Here is a 16488-nt window from a genome sequence, read left to right as displayed (position 1 = left end):
ACAAAAAAAAACATTTCAGCAATCTAGAAAGTGCAGGGTGATTTTACTGAGCAGTCCAGGAGGATGAATTGGATAGAGGGATTCATTCACAGTTCAGGGAAAAAGACAACTAACTGCAGTCCTCCAGTCTTAGAAATGCACCGCCACCGCAAGTCAGAAAGCCTACTCTGCAATTTGGGAAGCCTAGTGCAATATTTTTTTACTGTGTGCGCACAAAAAAGCGTACACCATAATGACACAAAAAATTAAACCAGAACCTTCCCAGCTACCGCATAATGAAATCCCTTCCGGTCCACTCTGGGACTTCGTAAAAAGACACGCCTGACAGTTCAGGAATCCTTCATAATATAATTGAGGTCCTAGCAGCGATAATCACCTGCAGTGCAACAGACATGGAGCTTGCAAATCCCCCATACTTGAAGCTGCAAATCTGCCAAAGAACGACTGGCATTTCACGGGGCGGAGTTCGGGTTCTGGTTTCACACAAGTTTAATATCTTCACCTTCAGGTCACCTACCCCCGAGGACAGCACAAGCACAGCAGCAGTATACCACAGCCCAGCGGGCGGCACAAGCCCAGAACGGTTTGAAAGGCACAAAGAAACTCAATAAAGGCTGGCCACTGCCAACCACAGGCCAGAGTGTGCCTCTCCCCGTCAAAAGAGCTCCGTTTTGGGTAGCCTACTCACTGCAGTATGTCAGGCTAATATCTTAAAACACACCACAGAGGCCTACACGGAAAAAGCTGTAGTCAGTTACGACTGTTTTGGCATTTGCAGTATAAAACCTCCTTTGAAACGAATAAGGAACTGACATGTCATGTGCACGACTGTCAGCAAGTGTTGACAGATTGTTCAATTTAATGAGAGCACCGCACTTGAATAGCCTACCAAGCGTTGTTTGAAACAGCATTGTTACTTTGTCCAAAGAATTAATTTCTACCGCAACGAGTGAAAAGAATACATCTGAGACAGGTTATTTTTTTGTTAAAGATTTAAGGGCAAACCAGATATCCTAGAACGTTGCTTTATTTTTAATAACTCCTGTAACAACAGCACATGGAGGCTTTTGCACATGGCTGTATAGTCTTACAACCGAAAGTGGGTTAATAGGGATGATCCAAGTAAGCAATAAAGGAAACTTAAATTAAAACAGACGGCCCCGGCCTCACTCACATTAGCATGATCATGGTGAGGCCAGTTCCAGCTGTATTTACACACACAACACTCAGCAGCACAAGAGGGTCAATAGCTGGGATCCATGGTGTGTTTTAAAAATGCAATAAACGATGCACACCATTTTAGCTTAATGGGTGTCGACAGAACCCTACAAGAGAACAGGATTTTGTTGCAAGGAGAAAGCCGGCCTCCCTCGCCTGTGGGCAGGATGTCACACTATTAGCGGCTGTACTGCACAAGCGGCACTACTCGCTCCTGACGAGCCAAAGACAAACAAAAAAAACTCGGACGCATCGAGGGCGACTAAACACTACACGATCCTCGGCGCAAAAGCAACAGCCTAAGGAAAAGCCTTTTTTTAAAATCACGAAGCTGCAAGATAGCAAAACTGCCAGTGCCCTACAAGCCTGTTCATTTTTCTTAAAAACCAGAACAGGTCTGGAATTAGTGCTGTATGAATTGCATACAGATCCCTCGGTTTTTTCCCCCCCCAATATTCACCACTACTGCCTATCTCATCATTTTATACTGGAGTGTACAACCTCTTTGTGGAATATTGATCAAGTGATACACCAATAAAGCTTACATACTGTAGGTAGAAGTGATTAGTGTACATTAGTGAACCTTTAGAGGAGAACAGCTTCATACCAGCGTATTTTAAAGTCTGGGGGAAAAAATCCTGCCTCTATATTAAAAGCAATGAGATTACACAAATCAAAAACAGCAACAGCACGCCAGTCCTCCACATGGGACACCCTACAGTGTCAGGAAATGTGACAGGAACAGACCTCCAGTGACAAGCGACTGTTTGTCACAAAGCCTGCCATGCAAGCGGATTGTGTTACCTATGAATAGGTATATAAATGTATGACACACATTTATGTCAAAGACCTGTATCAAGACTGCAAAAATCCTTAGGATAGCAGCCTGATTTTATTTTATTGCCTCAGGTTTGATTAATATTGCAGAAATGCGTTTTGGGTTGGTTGTGTTGCCCGGACGTGATATATAAGGAAAACCCAAATGTTAACTGGAATTATTTAATGTGTTTTTCCCCCCTCCCCCCTAGTACGGTTACATCTATTTGCACAGAAATTAAAAGCTCGACTCTGCACTCCACACCTGTAAAATCTGGATGAAGGGACGCATGTGTATATATACAATGTGCACATCGATGCATACAAACGTCCAACAACAATGTAACACGTCTACTTTAATTATTAACCAACCATCTGTTTAACATCACTGGGCCCTGATGTTCACAGGCGCTACAGGGTCATCTTTCTAGTGATTTATGGGCGCCATGTGCTCTCGGTTACTGTTAAAACAGTCCCCCCTTCCTTCTCATTTGAAAATCCTTTGCAAAAACAAAAGGCCTGGGCAGCACTGCTACCAACAGCTACGTCACCATGTCTATGCAGATGGATAATTAATTCAATTTAATTATATACTTACAGGCGACGTCCGACAAAATTAAAAATCGGTTTGGATGAATTAGGTTTAATTAAAGCTTACGTTAGGAGTAAACTTGCAAGACTTTAAATCCAAACCTTCTGATCCTGATCACAGCACTACAAAGTGAAGTCCATAATGCAGCCCGCAGCTTATTTACGTTAAACTGTGCAGACAAGACTATGTACTCTTTTACACAAAGGTATGTGGAAGGATGGCACAAGCTCCATGTTAGGAAAGGTGATATCCTGGCTTCTTTCGAAACACAAGTAAATTAGATCCGCAGATCAATTAGCTACTAGCAACCAAATAAACTAGAAAGGACGAACGACCTCTTTGTTTGCAACCTGTCTTGTGTTCTCTATTTGTGAAACCAAAAGCACAGCAAGATCAGTCCAGCATCAAATGGCTCCCAGAAGATAAACTTCATTACTGTGTTCATATGAATAAATTACCCTGTGTAATCTGATTAAGGCTTGCTTTTTCACAAAGCCTTCAAAAATGGCTCGCAGCTCAGTGACGCCATTTAACAACCCCTAGCTATTTTATACTACAGAAAATGTTCTTAATAATCTCTGTATGAAAGCCAGTCTATAACAGTGCCTTGACAGAAATATTGATTGTTGTGACGTGATACATTCACTAACCGCAACAAAAAACACAGATGAAAAAAAAAATTAAAAATAAGTCACTTACCAGTTTGTCAATGCTTCCAGAATGCGATCTCATTACACAATTTAAGTGTAGTTTTCCACAGTCCCATTTAAATGTGCCTCCATGCCCTTAAGCAAATCTAGAATGGTCAATAATGGGTGCGCACTAATGCATTCAATTCATTTTACCCTTCTTAACGAAAGCTGCGTAAACAGCCTGTTGATTTGCAAAAGCAAAACAATGCTGACAAAATAGCTTCGCAGGGCCGCTGCAAAAAAATGACATCCTTGTCAAGCTTACTATAAATTAAATTTTCTACTCACACACTTCCTGCAACAACATTGGAAAATTAGCAAGAAAAATAAAAAGATTTTCATTATTTATTAAAAGGCCAACAGAGGCTTATTCAAACTGTAACAGTTGTTTGCAAAGCAGATTGGAGGTGTCTTTGCCAGAGACAATGCTATTTCTGTACACTGCTATAGCAAGAACCATAAAGCAAAACAGTCACAGTGCAGGCTACTCAAGCACAACAAAACTTGTTAATGGATTTCAATGACAGCATCAGCCATCTACTCCATGTGTTATTACCACTACAACATATTTCATACTTAATACTAGAAAGATGTGTGAGCACAGTAATACCGGTGTTATGCAATTCATTATTTATCTCTATAAAGGTCGAACAAACACACCTCATGATTCCTCAGCTGCATAATTAAACAGCACACCTGTCAAGAGCCTTTTCTTGTATGCTAAACAGTACACTTGCTCAATTTGCTGCCTTTAACAGGCTACATGCCTGAACATTAAAACAACGCAAACCCAGCAGCACTGCAAGGTGATGGACGTACTCCAAAGAAAACTGCCTGCGCTCAGGAGAAAGAACCAAGAACTCCTTTTAAAAAGACAGTGGGGACGTTCAAATTAAGCCACACTGCTCTTTGCAAACGAATTTTAACGCGTTTCGTTGTCTTGCTCATTTGTGAAAAACACAGCTTTTCCTTGGGCGCACTTCAACAGGTTCGCTCAACATCCCCTTACCGGCTTTTGAAAACAGCAACTTAAAAAAATCACATCTCGCTGCTAGCCAGCACAGCAGGAGCATTCACTAGCTCCACTTACTCTCTTTTCATTCATGGCAAGACTGACCACTACAGTTCCATCCCATTTCCTACCTCCTCCTACATACCAGAGGTCAGATAAAAAAAAAAAAGGCATGAAGTCAACTCCCTCCACACAAACCAGCTTTAGTCTTCCAGAGATAAATACAAACCGAAATTTTCAACAACCACAACAACCGTTCTCCTCCGATTTCCCTTTCCCCTCCAACAAACCTCGATGTTTCGCAGCATGATGCTGTCGCCACAGGCTACATGCGGCACGGACAGCCCCAGAGCGGAAACGAAGAGGGGCTCCTTCGCGCACGAAGGAGAGGTGTCCCAGCCGAGCTGCCAGGCCAAGCTGGTGAATCCCAACACGCCACAGTCCTTCAGCGCACACCTGGATGAGGCCTTAGGACTGATGAGCTGCTGGCAACCAAAACAAAGCAAGACAGGCCAAATGGGCTTTGCGGTTCTGGACTCCTTCTTGCCTTGCAATAGCACTAAATTAAAATGGTCTGGGCAAAAACCTTTTCCTTCAAAGAGCATCCGCGGAAATGTTTACACACTGGCTCACTTAGTCTTGTAGCAGAAGCAAAGAGGCCTGACTAGTCGACTTCTCTAATGTATACTTCCACCAGGCTCATTTTGCATGCAGCCGCCCTGTGAAGTATTTTTTTCTGTTAAAGAACAATAACTTACTGCTTAGTCAAACACACAAAGGAAAGTGCGAAAGTTTCCCATGGGAAATACAAACTCAACCCAAAGCACTGCTTCGGGTTCAAAAGCTAAACAGACCAGAGGACACCACTGGCAACTAAGCACATTTTAGCTCGAGACCACGAGGATGAAGCACTTCTTTACACAAAGAGATGTGGGAGCATGGAACAAGCTAGCTAGCCATGCTGTTGGGATTCTGGAAACCTTATATGTGAAGGTGGATTTATAACTGAGAAGGGGGAGGCACTTCTTTACACAAAGGGCTGTGGGGGCGTGGAACAAGCAGCTCAGTCATGTTGTTGGAAGCCCATACTGTGACTTCTTTCAAGAAACGGCTTGGGTGAGATCCTGGGAACAGTTCACTAACTGGCTGGACCCAATGCATGGTCTCCTCTCGTTTGTAAAACAAACAGGCGCTGTTGAAAGCTCCAGTACCAGCAAGTGTCTCCTCAACGGCCTGGTCTCTGCACATCCCAGAAGACAGTGTGTACATAAACAAAACAAAAAAAATACTGGGGGCCCAGGATCTTACAATAAACTCTCGGGGGGGTTGTAAAGGCTTGTTTTAGCAGGAAACAGCAGGGAACCGTCCTTCACTAAAATAAGACGCAGGGCCCTTCATGCCTGCGCGCGTGTAATTTTACTCCGCTCCCCTAAACCACAGGTTCTCGGTGCGGTTTAGCACATTGCAAGTGTCAAAACTCAAAATCGGCCTCCTCCCCGCCTAACAACAGAACTTTGTGAACAAAGCCCTTCATCCTCTCGCGTTCCCAGCACGTTTCATTCAGAAAAGGTGAACAAAAAAATAGTTTTGTTTCTATAACACTGCAACGTGAGGGCAGAAAAATGACATCAGTGCACACAGACCCCCCCCCCAAACATACATACACACAAGTCTGAGTGAGTAAACTTTTAAAACATAAGCTTGGGAGAAGCAGGGCAAGTGAGGAAGAGAATATCCCAATGCAACCTTATCCTGAACACAACTGGGGGGAAAAAAACTGGAACAATAGAAGATCAGATCGACTCCACGATTAAATATCTTTCACACAAACGATCCACCATCTTTAAACTGTAGACTTTAATGATCTCGGAGACTACTCATGAGGCAGCTCCAGTTCCCGTAGGCTAGGAGGGTCTGGACTAAAGGCAGCGGAGGGCGTCTTAAGGACTTTTCCTTTTTTTTTTCCACCCCCCAACACCCCAGACACTTATTGACACGATCAATAAGCGATGGGGAACAGGGAACTGAGATTGTTTGAAACCGCACAGCGCGTTTTCCTGACGCTATCTCCTCCTCCCGTGAGCCGGCTCACAATGGCAATCGTGCACAGCATGCGTGAGGGGTGAAACCGAGTGCACGCAGCCATTCATAACATACACAAAACACAACGGCGTTTCGCTCAGACACCTCCCGGCCGGTGGCTTGGCTCCCTTCCAGAGAGCGAATACCCGTCCTGTTCCCGTCCAGCCCCCCCCCCCCAGTAACGTCAACCGACCGGACCCCGTCCGCCTCTGGCCGAACAACGACTGAGCCGTCGTGTAAAGAAACTGACAAGGGGACCATTTAACAACACTGACATCAGCACCAGCCTGCCAGGGCCAATTAACACGGGGTTCTGAACAACCTGGCTCCTGTGTTTGGTTTGTTTTAAAGGAATTTTTTTCTCCTATTTCGATTTAAGTGAGGGCTTAGGACGTCTCAAAAAAAAAAAAACACGCGGCTGCTCTTCACACGACTTTTACCAAATGTTTCCAAGCACGTTCAAGGCACTGGTGGTGGGGGGGGTCGCACAGTTCAAAGACTGATTTCTGTTCTGTTTTTGTCCGGGTTGTACAACAAAATGCTTTGGTCCTCCCCCTAAAAAAAAAACCCACGAGGTGATAAAAATAAAAATAAAATAAAACACCGAAATTCACCTCGTGGGTGCGCAAGGCTCGCAGGTCAATGTAACGATTATCCAGCAGAAGTGCGTCTGACTGTTACTACTGACAAACCAGGCGAACACCCCCCTTCCCAAAAAAAAATAAAATAAAATAAAACTAAAACCTTCCAAAACCACTAAACGGAAAACATTCCCCGGCTGACCCGCTTTAACACATGTCAGAAAGATGGATCGATTTTTTTTTTTATTATTTTATTTACCACCGTGCCGATTCTATCAAAAGCTCGCTTCTTTTGTCGCCCGTTTCTGAGGGCAAACAGACCACAAAAACATAGTTTCCCCAAAGAAGAAAAAGATGATGAGGAGGATGATCATAACAATAAAGAGAGAGGGGGTCTGGTCCCTTTCATTCAAACTAGCACACCAGCCTGAATTGTAAAAGAAAAACACAGATCTCTCCCCCACCACTACCGCTGGCGAGCCCTTATTTTCAATGAAACCAGCCGGAAATTCACCGTCTCGTCCTCCCCAGACTGCCCACCGTTCGCCAAGTACACACGCTGGTGAATTTGAAGACTTACCTTTTCGCTTGTTCTACAACATCAGTGTTTTGGGAGCGCTCACCGCAACAACGTCAAAAAAAAAACAAGGCAGGGAACTAGAGGCGAGGGGGGAAGTATGTGCCACTTTTTTGCGTGTTTTTTTTGTATAAAACGTCAGCGGCCGTTCCCGATGATCCGTGTTTTTGTCATAAATATTTATGGTTCGGAATTAAGTGTGGCGTGTGTGTGTGTAAATATCAATGTTGGGAGATTTTTTTTTTCCTCTCCTCTCTCCGGATAAGACAGAAACCACCTTCCTGCGGGGAGGGTCGGAGTAACACAAAAAAAGAGGCGGGGGGGGGGTGCTTAGCCCACCTCCCAGTATCGGGCGCTCCGATTGGCCGCCTGGGTGGTCTGGGCGCGATCCCAGCCAATGAGGTGAGAGCGTGTAGTGATTTAAAAGAGTGGCTGTGCGTGCCACTGTGTGTGCACCCGTGAGGTGTAAAAAAAAAAAAGAGCCGAGCGCTTTACAATAAGGTATCGATTGTGTGTTTTTGAAACGTGAAGATGCGGTTGGAGAGAGAGTTTCCAACCTTTATCCCCCCCCCCCCAGAGGACTCCTAACCGCTCTCTTCGAGAAATCACTCGCACTAAGGAACCCCCCCCCCCACACACACACACCATCACCACCTCTCAGATTAGACGTCGATTTGAAGTGTATTATAATATCCAGCGCTTCTGGATTTCAAATATGAAAAGGCGGACCTGTTCATCTACGGTTCCGCTGAGAGCTGCTACCTGCGAGTGTGCCGGTTGTGCAAAAAAAAAACCAAACATTTCTGACCTGCCAGTTTGCGAATAATGTCTCTTTGTTTCGATTTTAACACCACTCCCCCCCCCCCCTCCTCCTCCCCAGTTGAAAATCACTGAATTGAGGTGTTAAATGTAGAAATTACCCGCCGCAGTCAATTCTGCGGCTACAAGGTGAGTGTGTGGTTTATTGAACAGCTCCGGCGCTCACCGGGCCTGTCTGAGGCTCAACAGACAATGCGAGACAGTGTCAACACTGCCGTTGCTCCTGAGAGATAAGAAGATTGCTTGGATGGGGAGAAGGGGAGATTAATTTGCGTCAGCGTAGCTGAAACCCATCTCCAGCTAATGGTCACCCGAGGGGATGTGGAAAAAGTAGCCCTTGGTGTGCCTCCCTTCTCTCTCGCCGACCCAGTCAGCGACAGTGCAAAGTCTTCTCCGTTTATTAAAATGTACATAACCTCCCGTGATTTAAACCCGACCGCGGCTTCCATTCGCGTCTCGAGTGTCGAGCAAACGGCCACACGATTGCAGCCTCCTCAGGCAGGAGTTATAAAGGGTGCCCTAGCAGACCCGCGAATGACAATAATTAATACATAGTGTAACGCTTACGGCCGACAGGTACTGTGTAAGAGCCGGCGTACCAGAGCAGGTGACGTCACCGCCCTTCCCTGTGATAGCAGGACTACAGCTACTGGGCTGTGGAGAGATCTCTCTTTAGCTCACGGGGCTAGGTCGCTGCAGAGAGACGCGGGAGTCCCGGGTTCGAGCCCCGGACGGTGTGGGGCCGACCTGATGCGGCAAGGGCGCCCGCCTGAGCCCCCGTTGCGTTACAATACAATAACAATACATAAATCGATGGCGTCGTTTGCGACCAGTGCTACCAGACCTGTGTAAACGTGCAACTGGGGGAGACTGCGACCAAACCCATCTTATGACCGTTTAATTTTAAAAGGTCTCGTCAGTTGCATTCGGGAAATGGCGAGAGTTTGCGATTATATTTCTATGGTAACTGTTAGAACCCCATTTCTGGCAATAAGCTTGTTCAATCACCTAAAAATCGGAACAAATCAGATTTGTACGGACACCTTAGAGCGCCACAGGTCCTTGCGGAAGCTCGGGTGATTTTTATTCACATTCACTTGGGTTTTTTTTCAAGTTGTCTTACACAAAGCGGGGGGGGGGGGCGTTTGGGAATTGAACAGGCAAAAGATGAGTCTGGGTAAAGCGACTTGATTTGATCGGAACTCGTGTATGTATTCGGGGCACAGGTGAAAAGGGAGTTAAAAGTGTCGCAGCACTGGAGTCTCCGCCGCCATCTTCTCGCCGGTCCTGCACGGCCTCCCTGCTGGTGGCTGTGGTCATTCTTCGTGTCCGGCGGACCCACTCGGGTGACCGCCCCCAGACCCCCGCGGAGGGGGTACCTTACAACTCATCCAGGAAGTGCCCGAAGACTCGTGTGCGGACCGCCTGTACCGCATCCTTCCCAGTCGGGGCAGCTATCTATCTTAGGGGGCATAACTAAAATGCCACACACAAAAAAGCGAAGATTTATCAGTCTAATGTCATTTCTACCCATTTAGGTCTATCACCCAAAAAGAAATGAACCTTCTCCGTTGCATGTAGCACCCCTGTAGAAGTAATAATTATCTTTCCGTTTCTCACAGACTCAAACCCAGAGTACGACTTATTCTGTTCCGACAACAAAGGCGGCGTCTGTGCCCTTTATAGAGATATTCCACCAGCACATCCCGAGTTTTAAAAAAAACGAATCCAGGAATATTGTACCTCCGTCGACACATATGCATCAAAACTGAGCTTTGTTTTCACACCAGCGGAATTATCAACTACAGTAAAAAGGGATGAACTCGCTGGAAAGGTGACTTAAAATGCGCTTCATTTGTAATACGCTAATAGCTGAAGGCAGAAGTCTAGGGAAAACACGGGACACGTGAAATATATCGGGTTATTTTTAGCTCATCAGGTAAACAGCTCTGAAATCGTAGACGGATCTTTCAAAACGGAGCAAATTGCAGCAGAGCACAGGGAAGCTTCCAAAGCGATTTCATTCGGCAGCAGGCTTTGCACGCCAACTCTCGTAGGAAGTGTGCCGGGGAAGGAATACGGTGTGACAACTCTGCACAGCGGCGGGCATGAGGCTCTAGTGTCCAGTGTTTCGCGTCTCGATCCTCACAGGCTTGGCGCGCCTCCGTGTCGGACCTGAGCGAGCTCCGGCTGGACGGCATGAACTGCAGGCGGGCCCCGTGCTGCCGTTTGTGGTTTAAGGAGAGGAAAACGATAAGACTGCGGTCAAGTGTGCAACCCATTCCACCGGGGCCCTGTGTGCATGAGCAATTCTGCTTCCCAGGGAAAGAAAAAAAAACCGTTCAAAGCGTTTTTTTAAAAAAAAATTATCACTTCCGAAATGCCTTCTCGTATTGTTTTAGTACGTGCTTTTGTTTTGTTTTGTTTTGGAACTCGGCATACAGAGGAACACAAAGCCACGACCTCCGCAGACGGATGGAGCTCACAGTGCCGCCCGCGGTCCCGGGTGCGAGCTGGGGTTGCAGGGCGACCCGAGCAAGAGCTCTGGAGACGCGGTCGTTTGTCACGGGCGAAACGGGTCGACCCTGTTTGTAAGGCGCGGGGTGGGAGTCGGCGGACCCAGGCGTCGCCCTGCCTCCGGGAGCACCCCCCTCGCTGCCGAATCGCGCCACCCCCCGTGCCGCGTTAACGGGCGTCGCCTCTTGGGGGAACTCGGACGATTCTCTTTCTGCCCCAGACTCGATTGGAATAGCTATGTACGCAGCCACCACTAGTCTCTGCTACACGCTAAAGAGGACGAATGGGTTAGGATATGGTTTAGGATGCTTCATTAAAAGTAGCAGTGCATGCTGACGAATAGGGGTGTCTGTAAATTCACATCGCACGCGAGAGGAAATGGAAGACGCGGAGGAATGAGCCGGGATGATCCCAGCTGTGCGGCTCCTCTCCTCGTTAGGATAAGGGTACCCGGAGGCCTGACCTGCGGTGCTGACGAGGACGGGCTGCTCTGTTCTACAGGCACACCACAGGGCGCAGGGACAGCGGAAACAGAACCAGGTGAAGCGCCCTCGCCATAGTGAAGCAAGGAAGCAGCCCGGACTCCTCGTGAAGGGGGACTGGGGGAGAGCGGAGCCTCGGAAAGACGGGCAGAAACTGCTGCAGCTCGGGGCAAGACGCTGGACTGCGAAAAGGGGAAAAGGGGGGAATAAAACAGGCTTCGACCTGATCGAAGGAAGCAACACAACCTTCGTCTGTAACTTGAAAGGTGCGCGTGTGCAATTGACATTCTGCAAATACAATCCAATACCCCCGTCATTGCTGCCAGCACCGGGCACATGGCCCGCATCTCATTTCAACGGCAGAGCTCCAGTATTTTGGCAGCCCTGCGAAAACCACCACATTAGTCATCCTTTATGTGCAAAACACAGTAATCTAAAGGATACCGAATCAGCGCGTCGTCTATGATTATAATTACTGTTATTGAAAATGACAACATTATCTAAAGTATCCCGACAGTGTGCGCTCCACTGCAGTAATCAGGTTTGTAGGCCCAAGCCACGAAAACGCCCGGTTTCTCCCGGACGGAAGTCGTAGCTCCCAGACCCAGGAGTCCCGTGGAATCGCCTGACCCCCCCCGCACAGTCGTGGGGCTCGGACCCACGCTGCTGCTGACTCGAGGTCACAGGACGGCAGCGATTGAGGGGGGCCGCCAGACACGCCCCCGTTCAGCCGAGCACTGACGTTCGGATAAATCACCATGCTTGTGTTTGCGCTGCTGCCCCAGTGACACAGTATCAAACCTGAAATGTCCAGGCAGGTGGAAAGAAATTAGCGTCCCTTTTGGCGGGCGGGGGTCGCCTCTCATTGGTTTTCCACAAGTCATGTGACAGGAAGCAACATGAAGGCGCGTGCCAGGCTGGGGTGTGCAGAGTGCCGCGCGAGTCGCCCGAAGCCAGCGGGTGTCTGCAGGACTGTGATCTCCTCACATAAATGTGTCTTCCCGGAGACATACATACATATATCTCTGAAAGAGCGATCACACGTGAGATACCCCAGGTCGCCGGTCGTGTTTCTGTTTGACCGCTCCTGTGGTGCAGTGTTCGATAATTAAGTTGTGTGTCCCGTCCGGGGTATACCCTGCCTCGCACCCGCTGCGCCTGCTCCTCCACGACCCCTGTACTCGGTGAAGCGGTCAGGAAGTGGTATCAGACACGCAAACAGTACAGTAGTGAGGCAACGTTCAAAAGAAACGTCACATCAGCTTCTAAACAGAAATTGCGCGTCAATGAACCGTACAGGGGATAAAAAATGAAAGAGTGGAAAAGGATCTAATTTTAATACAAACAAGTCGGGGGATTGGTCGACTCCACACGGCATCGCATTGCGAAAAGACCACAAGTGGGCTCGCTGCAAGCCGAGTCATGAACAGCGCTTCTCCGCCGGTTGCAGCCAGCGGTAGTGTGACGATGCAGAGTTAACTGTGGTGGGAATTTACCGCCGAAAGATGTGTCTTTCACGGCACCGAGGACACGCGTACCGTCGGGAAACAAAAGTATGTCCGGATCGCGGTGGTGTGTCTTAAACGTGCGCTCTCGCTGTTTTCACCTCAAAAACTTCCCAGCCCCTTTTACACGGAGAAACGAGAGTTTTCTCGAACCCCGACCGCATGCGCGATGATCGCTGAACGTGATTGATCCGTCTTTGGCGGATTTGTAACCTCATCTGGCGTGTTTACAAGTCGTGCCCCCGGTGTCCGCGTAATTCACTCATTTTTCTCATCTATACGCCGACAGCCCGTCTCTTCTTATCGGACTGCACCGGGTAGCACTCTGTGTGGAGCAGACCTTCACATTAAAATAACTGATGTTGATTTCACACGCGGCGTATATGCGCTTCATAGGTATTTCAATTACATTTTAATAAAAAGGTGAAGATTTCATTCAAGTGGAGTGTGATCAGCCTATTAATGTAACCAAAACGCGCCTCAATTGAAATGATATGGTTATTGAAATCCTGCTTGAATCACTTCTTTTTTTTACTGGACTGCAAAATAATATCTTATCATCAAAACATCCTCGCTTCATGTGATCGATTAGATTGGAACTTTCAGCAGTTCTACAAAACAGTTAAACGGACTTTCTGCAACACCACAGTACTGCCACCCCATCAGGAAAAAAAAAAACATTTTCTTTAAATCCTCGAAGTTTAGATGTTAAACAGGTTTCCGAATTTAATATTCTGTGTCTTTAGGACGTCAGTTTTTGTCGCGTTATCTTGCATTTACACGAATCTCGAAAGCTGCTCCTGTTACACGCTCCCCTCAGAGCCTCGCCTGTTTCTGCGGGTTTCACCACCAGAGGGCGCTGCCGCTTGGCAGGCCAGGGCGGCGGCAGAATCGCGTTGATCTCCCACCTGAAAGGTGCAGTCCCCGCTGGCACACGCACTGAAGAAGCATAACCCACTGGGAACATGGGAGTTTGAGAAACACACCCTCTGACACACCTGGGCACATCACCAGCGATGTTGTTTCGGGTCTTTGAACCTCAGACAGCCTCCTCCAGGCGGCCCGGCCAGGGTTGGTCGAGCCCCGGCTGGCGTCCAGGTGGCGCTGGAGCCTGCAGATCACTCCTCTGGATCCACAGCCATCTTGAGGCGCTCTCTGCAGTGGTTTTTAGGGCCGGCGTCTCCCTTCACCCCTGCTCACGCCCAGACGTCTGCAGGCCCACACCGCGCTCTCCCCCCCCCACGGAAACAGACGTGTGCTCAAGGTGTTGAACTGACCAGGTGTTGAACTACTAGAGGAAAAGCAATTCACCGACGGAAAAGCCCATGTCCTCCTGCGGCCGCCCACGCCGGTGCAAATGGACTACGCTGTAGCATTGCTTTCCTCCAGTCTTCACCATTCTTTTACTTCCGGCGTGGGGGCATTTTCGTATGTTGTCTCCCCCGCCTGCGACACCCGAGGGTTCACCCCGGTTCCGCGCCGTTAAAAGCCGGGCCGTCGCAGTAGTGCTTGAGCGCCACAAGGTGGCGCCACGCACAGCACCAACAGTAAAGCCGATAGCCCACAGTCCATATTTCAATTTTTCGTCCAGATTTACCGGGTTTACAGCCCCCAGTGTCTCGTACACTCATGGTGCCATTTCCGTTTTCATTAGATATTCAATCAGGTGTAAAAAGAGTATAAAACACAGCTCTGTACCAGACTGGCATTTCACATCTGTGCCAATCTTCTGTGATGCTCTGCAGGCTCCCAGTCTAACCGAACGAACAGAATGAATAAATACAATTTGCCAACCATGTGGTTAAAGACTAAAAGCTTTCACTTTTTATGAACTATAATACAGGGAGGGAAAAAGACCTCATTAGATCAGCTGGGCTTTTTCTCGCAGCAACAAAATGACAGCTATCTGACTGAAGGTTTATCATTATGTAAGGACTGCTGATTCCTGAAAGGTCAGCTTTCAGAGTGTAAAGAAAGCACACAAATGCAGCTCCTTGGCCATCAGGACGCTCCAGTTATTTATTAAACTAGAGCAGAAGGAAATATCCCGACTCCATAGGGATCTGACTGACATCCACAGGGATATTCAGCCCCCAAACACAGCCACTATCCGGGGTGCTTCGGTCTGAACAGCACACTGGCAAACTAATAAGCCAAAGTAAGTCAGGAAGCTTCCTAAAACAACCTTCTCGGATGTCTATTTTGGTGGGGATTTTCTCTCTGTGCTTTTCCATTTTTACTCAACACCAAACACCTTGATAAATCCTGGCACCAGCTTAGGCTGGCTGGAGCCTCTGCCCCCTAATCCATCAACTGGCATCCCAAATCATGAAAAAAAGCAGGTTAATTCAAGTTTGTGGTGTCTGTGGCCCTGGTTTGAAGAGCAATAGGGTTTTTAATATCAACTGAGCTGCACTTAAACAAATTGAACAAATGTTTCATTTGTGCAGCATTAATAGTCTTGTCATGCCCTATCTCATCATCCATTAAAAATACTCCCAATAAAACCTTTAGGCTCACTCTAGAACCACCATTTCAAACTCCTTCTGCTACAGTAAAAATACTCATGTCCCCTCATGCCAGAGTACAGTTCAAGAGATCACCCAGATGTGGATTTATGTATGTGGATGTGACAACACTGTCATAACTACACAAAGAATTTATAACTACATCGTTATGACAGCACTGAACTCTGGAACCAGACGCGTTTCATTCAGGAAAAATACTCAGAAATACACGGGCAGCTCAATACTTCACATAGCAACCCTCATTCATTAGTCACCTAAACAATTACAGGATTTTTTTTAGCAGGGACTGAAAGAAACTGTTGTCATAACCTGTGAAATATGGAAGGGATCTGTGCAATTCTGTTCTCTGTCCATCAACACGAAGGAGGTTGTGCACTCAGTCATTCCTAGGGCCAGTTCTCCCAGAAGCCAATTAACCGACCAGTTTGTCTTCAGAATGGGGGAGGAAACTGAATCCAGGGCACCAGCCCCACAAGACAAGTCTTCAGTCCCTAACTGCCCCTGCAGGTGAGCAGTTTTAACAGTCAAGGTGATGGAGCAGCTTTTGTCTGTATTTCCCATTAAGGTGAAAGCACAACGCTTTGTCTTAATTGCCCCCGATCCATCTCGTCATGATACATTACTATTGCAAGAAAAAAAAAATTGAAATGAGCAGAAATGAGAGAAAATGAGAACTGCATTATTCTTGTGGGGCAGCGACGTTCCTTCTATACCTCCTCTACATCACTGGCCATACGTGTTCCTTGAGAAACTGAACTGGTTTACAAAGCCAAGAAAGTTCATTTTACCAGTTAAGAAGTTATCAGAAGAAAAGGAACTGCAGCCTTTTTTCCTCCCCGAGCAGACTGACTCTGCTGTGTAAACTAAAAAACTTTAGTCCAACTTAATTTTCCAGCCTAGCCCACATAAGTTAAAGATTATATTCTTAAGTATCTGCAGGCATGGTTAAAACAGCAGACGTATACCAAGTCACTGACATCTTTGTAAATAAGTACCAATGCATTTTATGTAGGTAGCCTTACACATGAACACTAGGGGAGCCATGCCCCTGCCACCCAGATAATCTG

The 16488-nt window shown here is 47.2% G+C and overlaps 1 protein-coding gene across 4 annotated transcripts in view; it reads right to left on the bottom strand.

The window, feature by feature from the left end:
• The window catches only part of rerea (arginine-glutamic acid dipeptide (RE) repeats a), a 156202-nt gene extending 148386 nt beyond the window's left edge, over nucleotides 1-7816 (bottom strand). For all 4 annotated transcript variants that reach the window (XM_088937996.1, XM_088938002.1, XM_088937997.1 and 1 more), the window contains exon 1: nucleotides 7574-7816. The gene's annotated coding sequence lies outside the window, so the exon portion shown is untranslated. The remainder of the gene's footprint in view (nucleotides 1-7573) is intronic.
• Nucleotides 7817-16488: the final 8672 nt, after the last annotated feature.

Source organism: Atractosteus spatula, chromosome 20 (assembly GCF_055471065.1).
Source record: "Atractosteus spatula isolate fAtrSpa1 chromosome 20, fAtrSpa1.hap1, whole genome shotgun sequence".
NCBI classification, from domain to species: domain Eukaryota; kingdom Metazoa; phylum Chordata; class Actinopteri; order Semionotiformes; family Lepisosteidae; genus Atractosteus; species Atractosteus spatula.
This window is presented reverse-complemented; position numbering and strand designations above follow the sequence as displayed.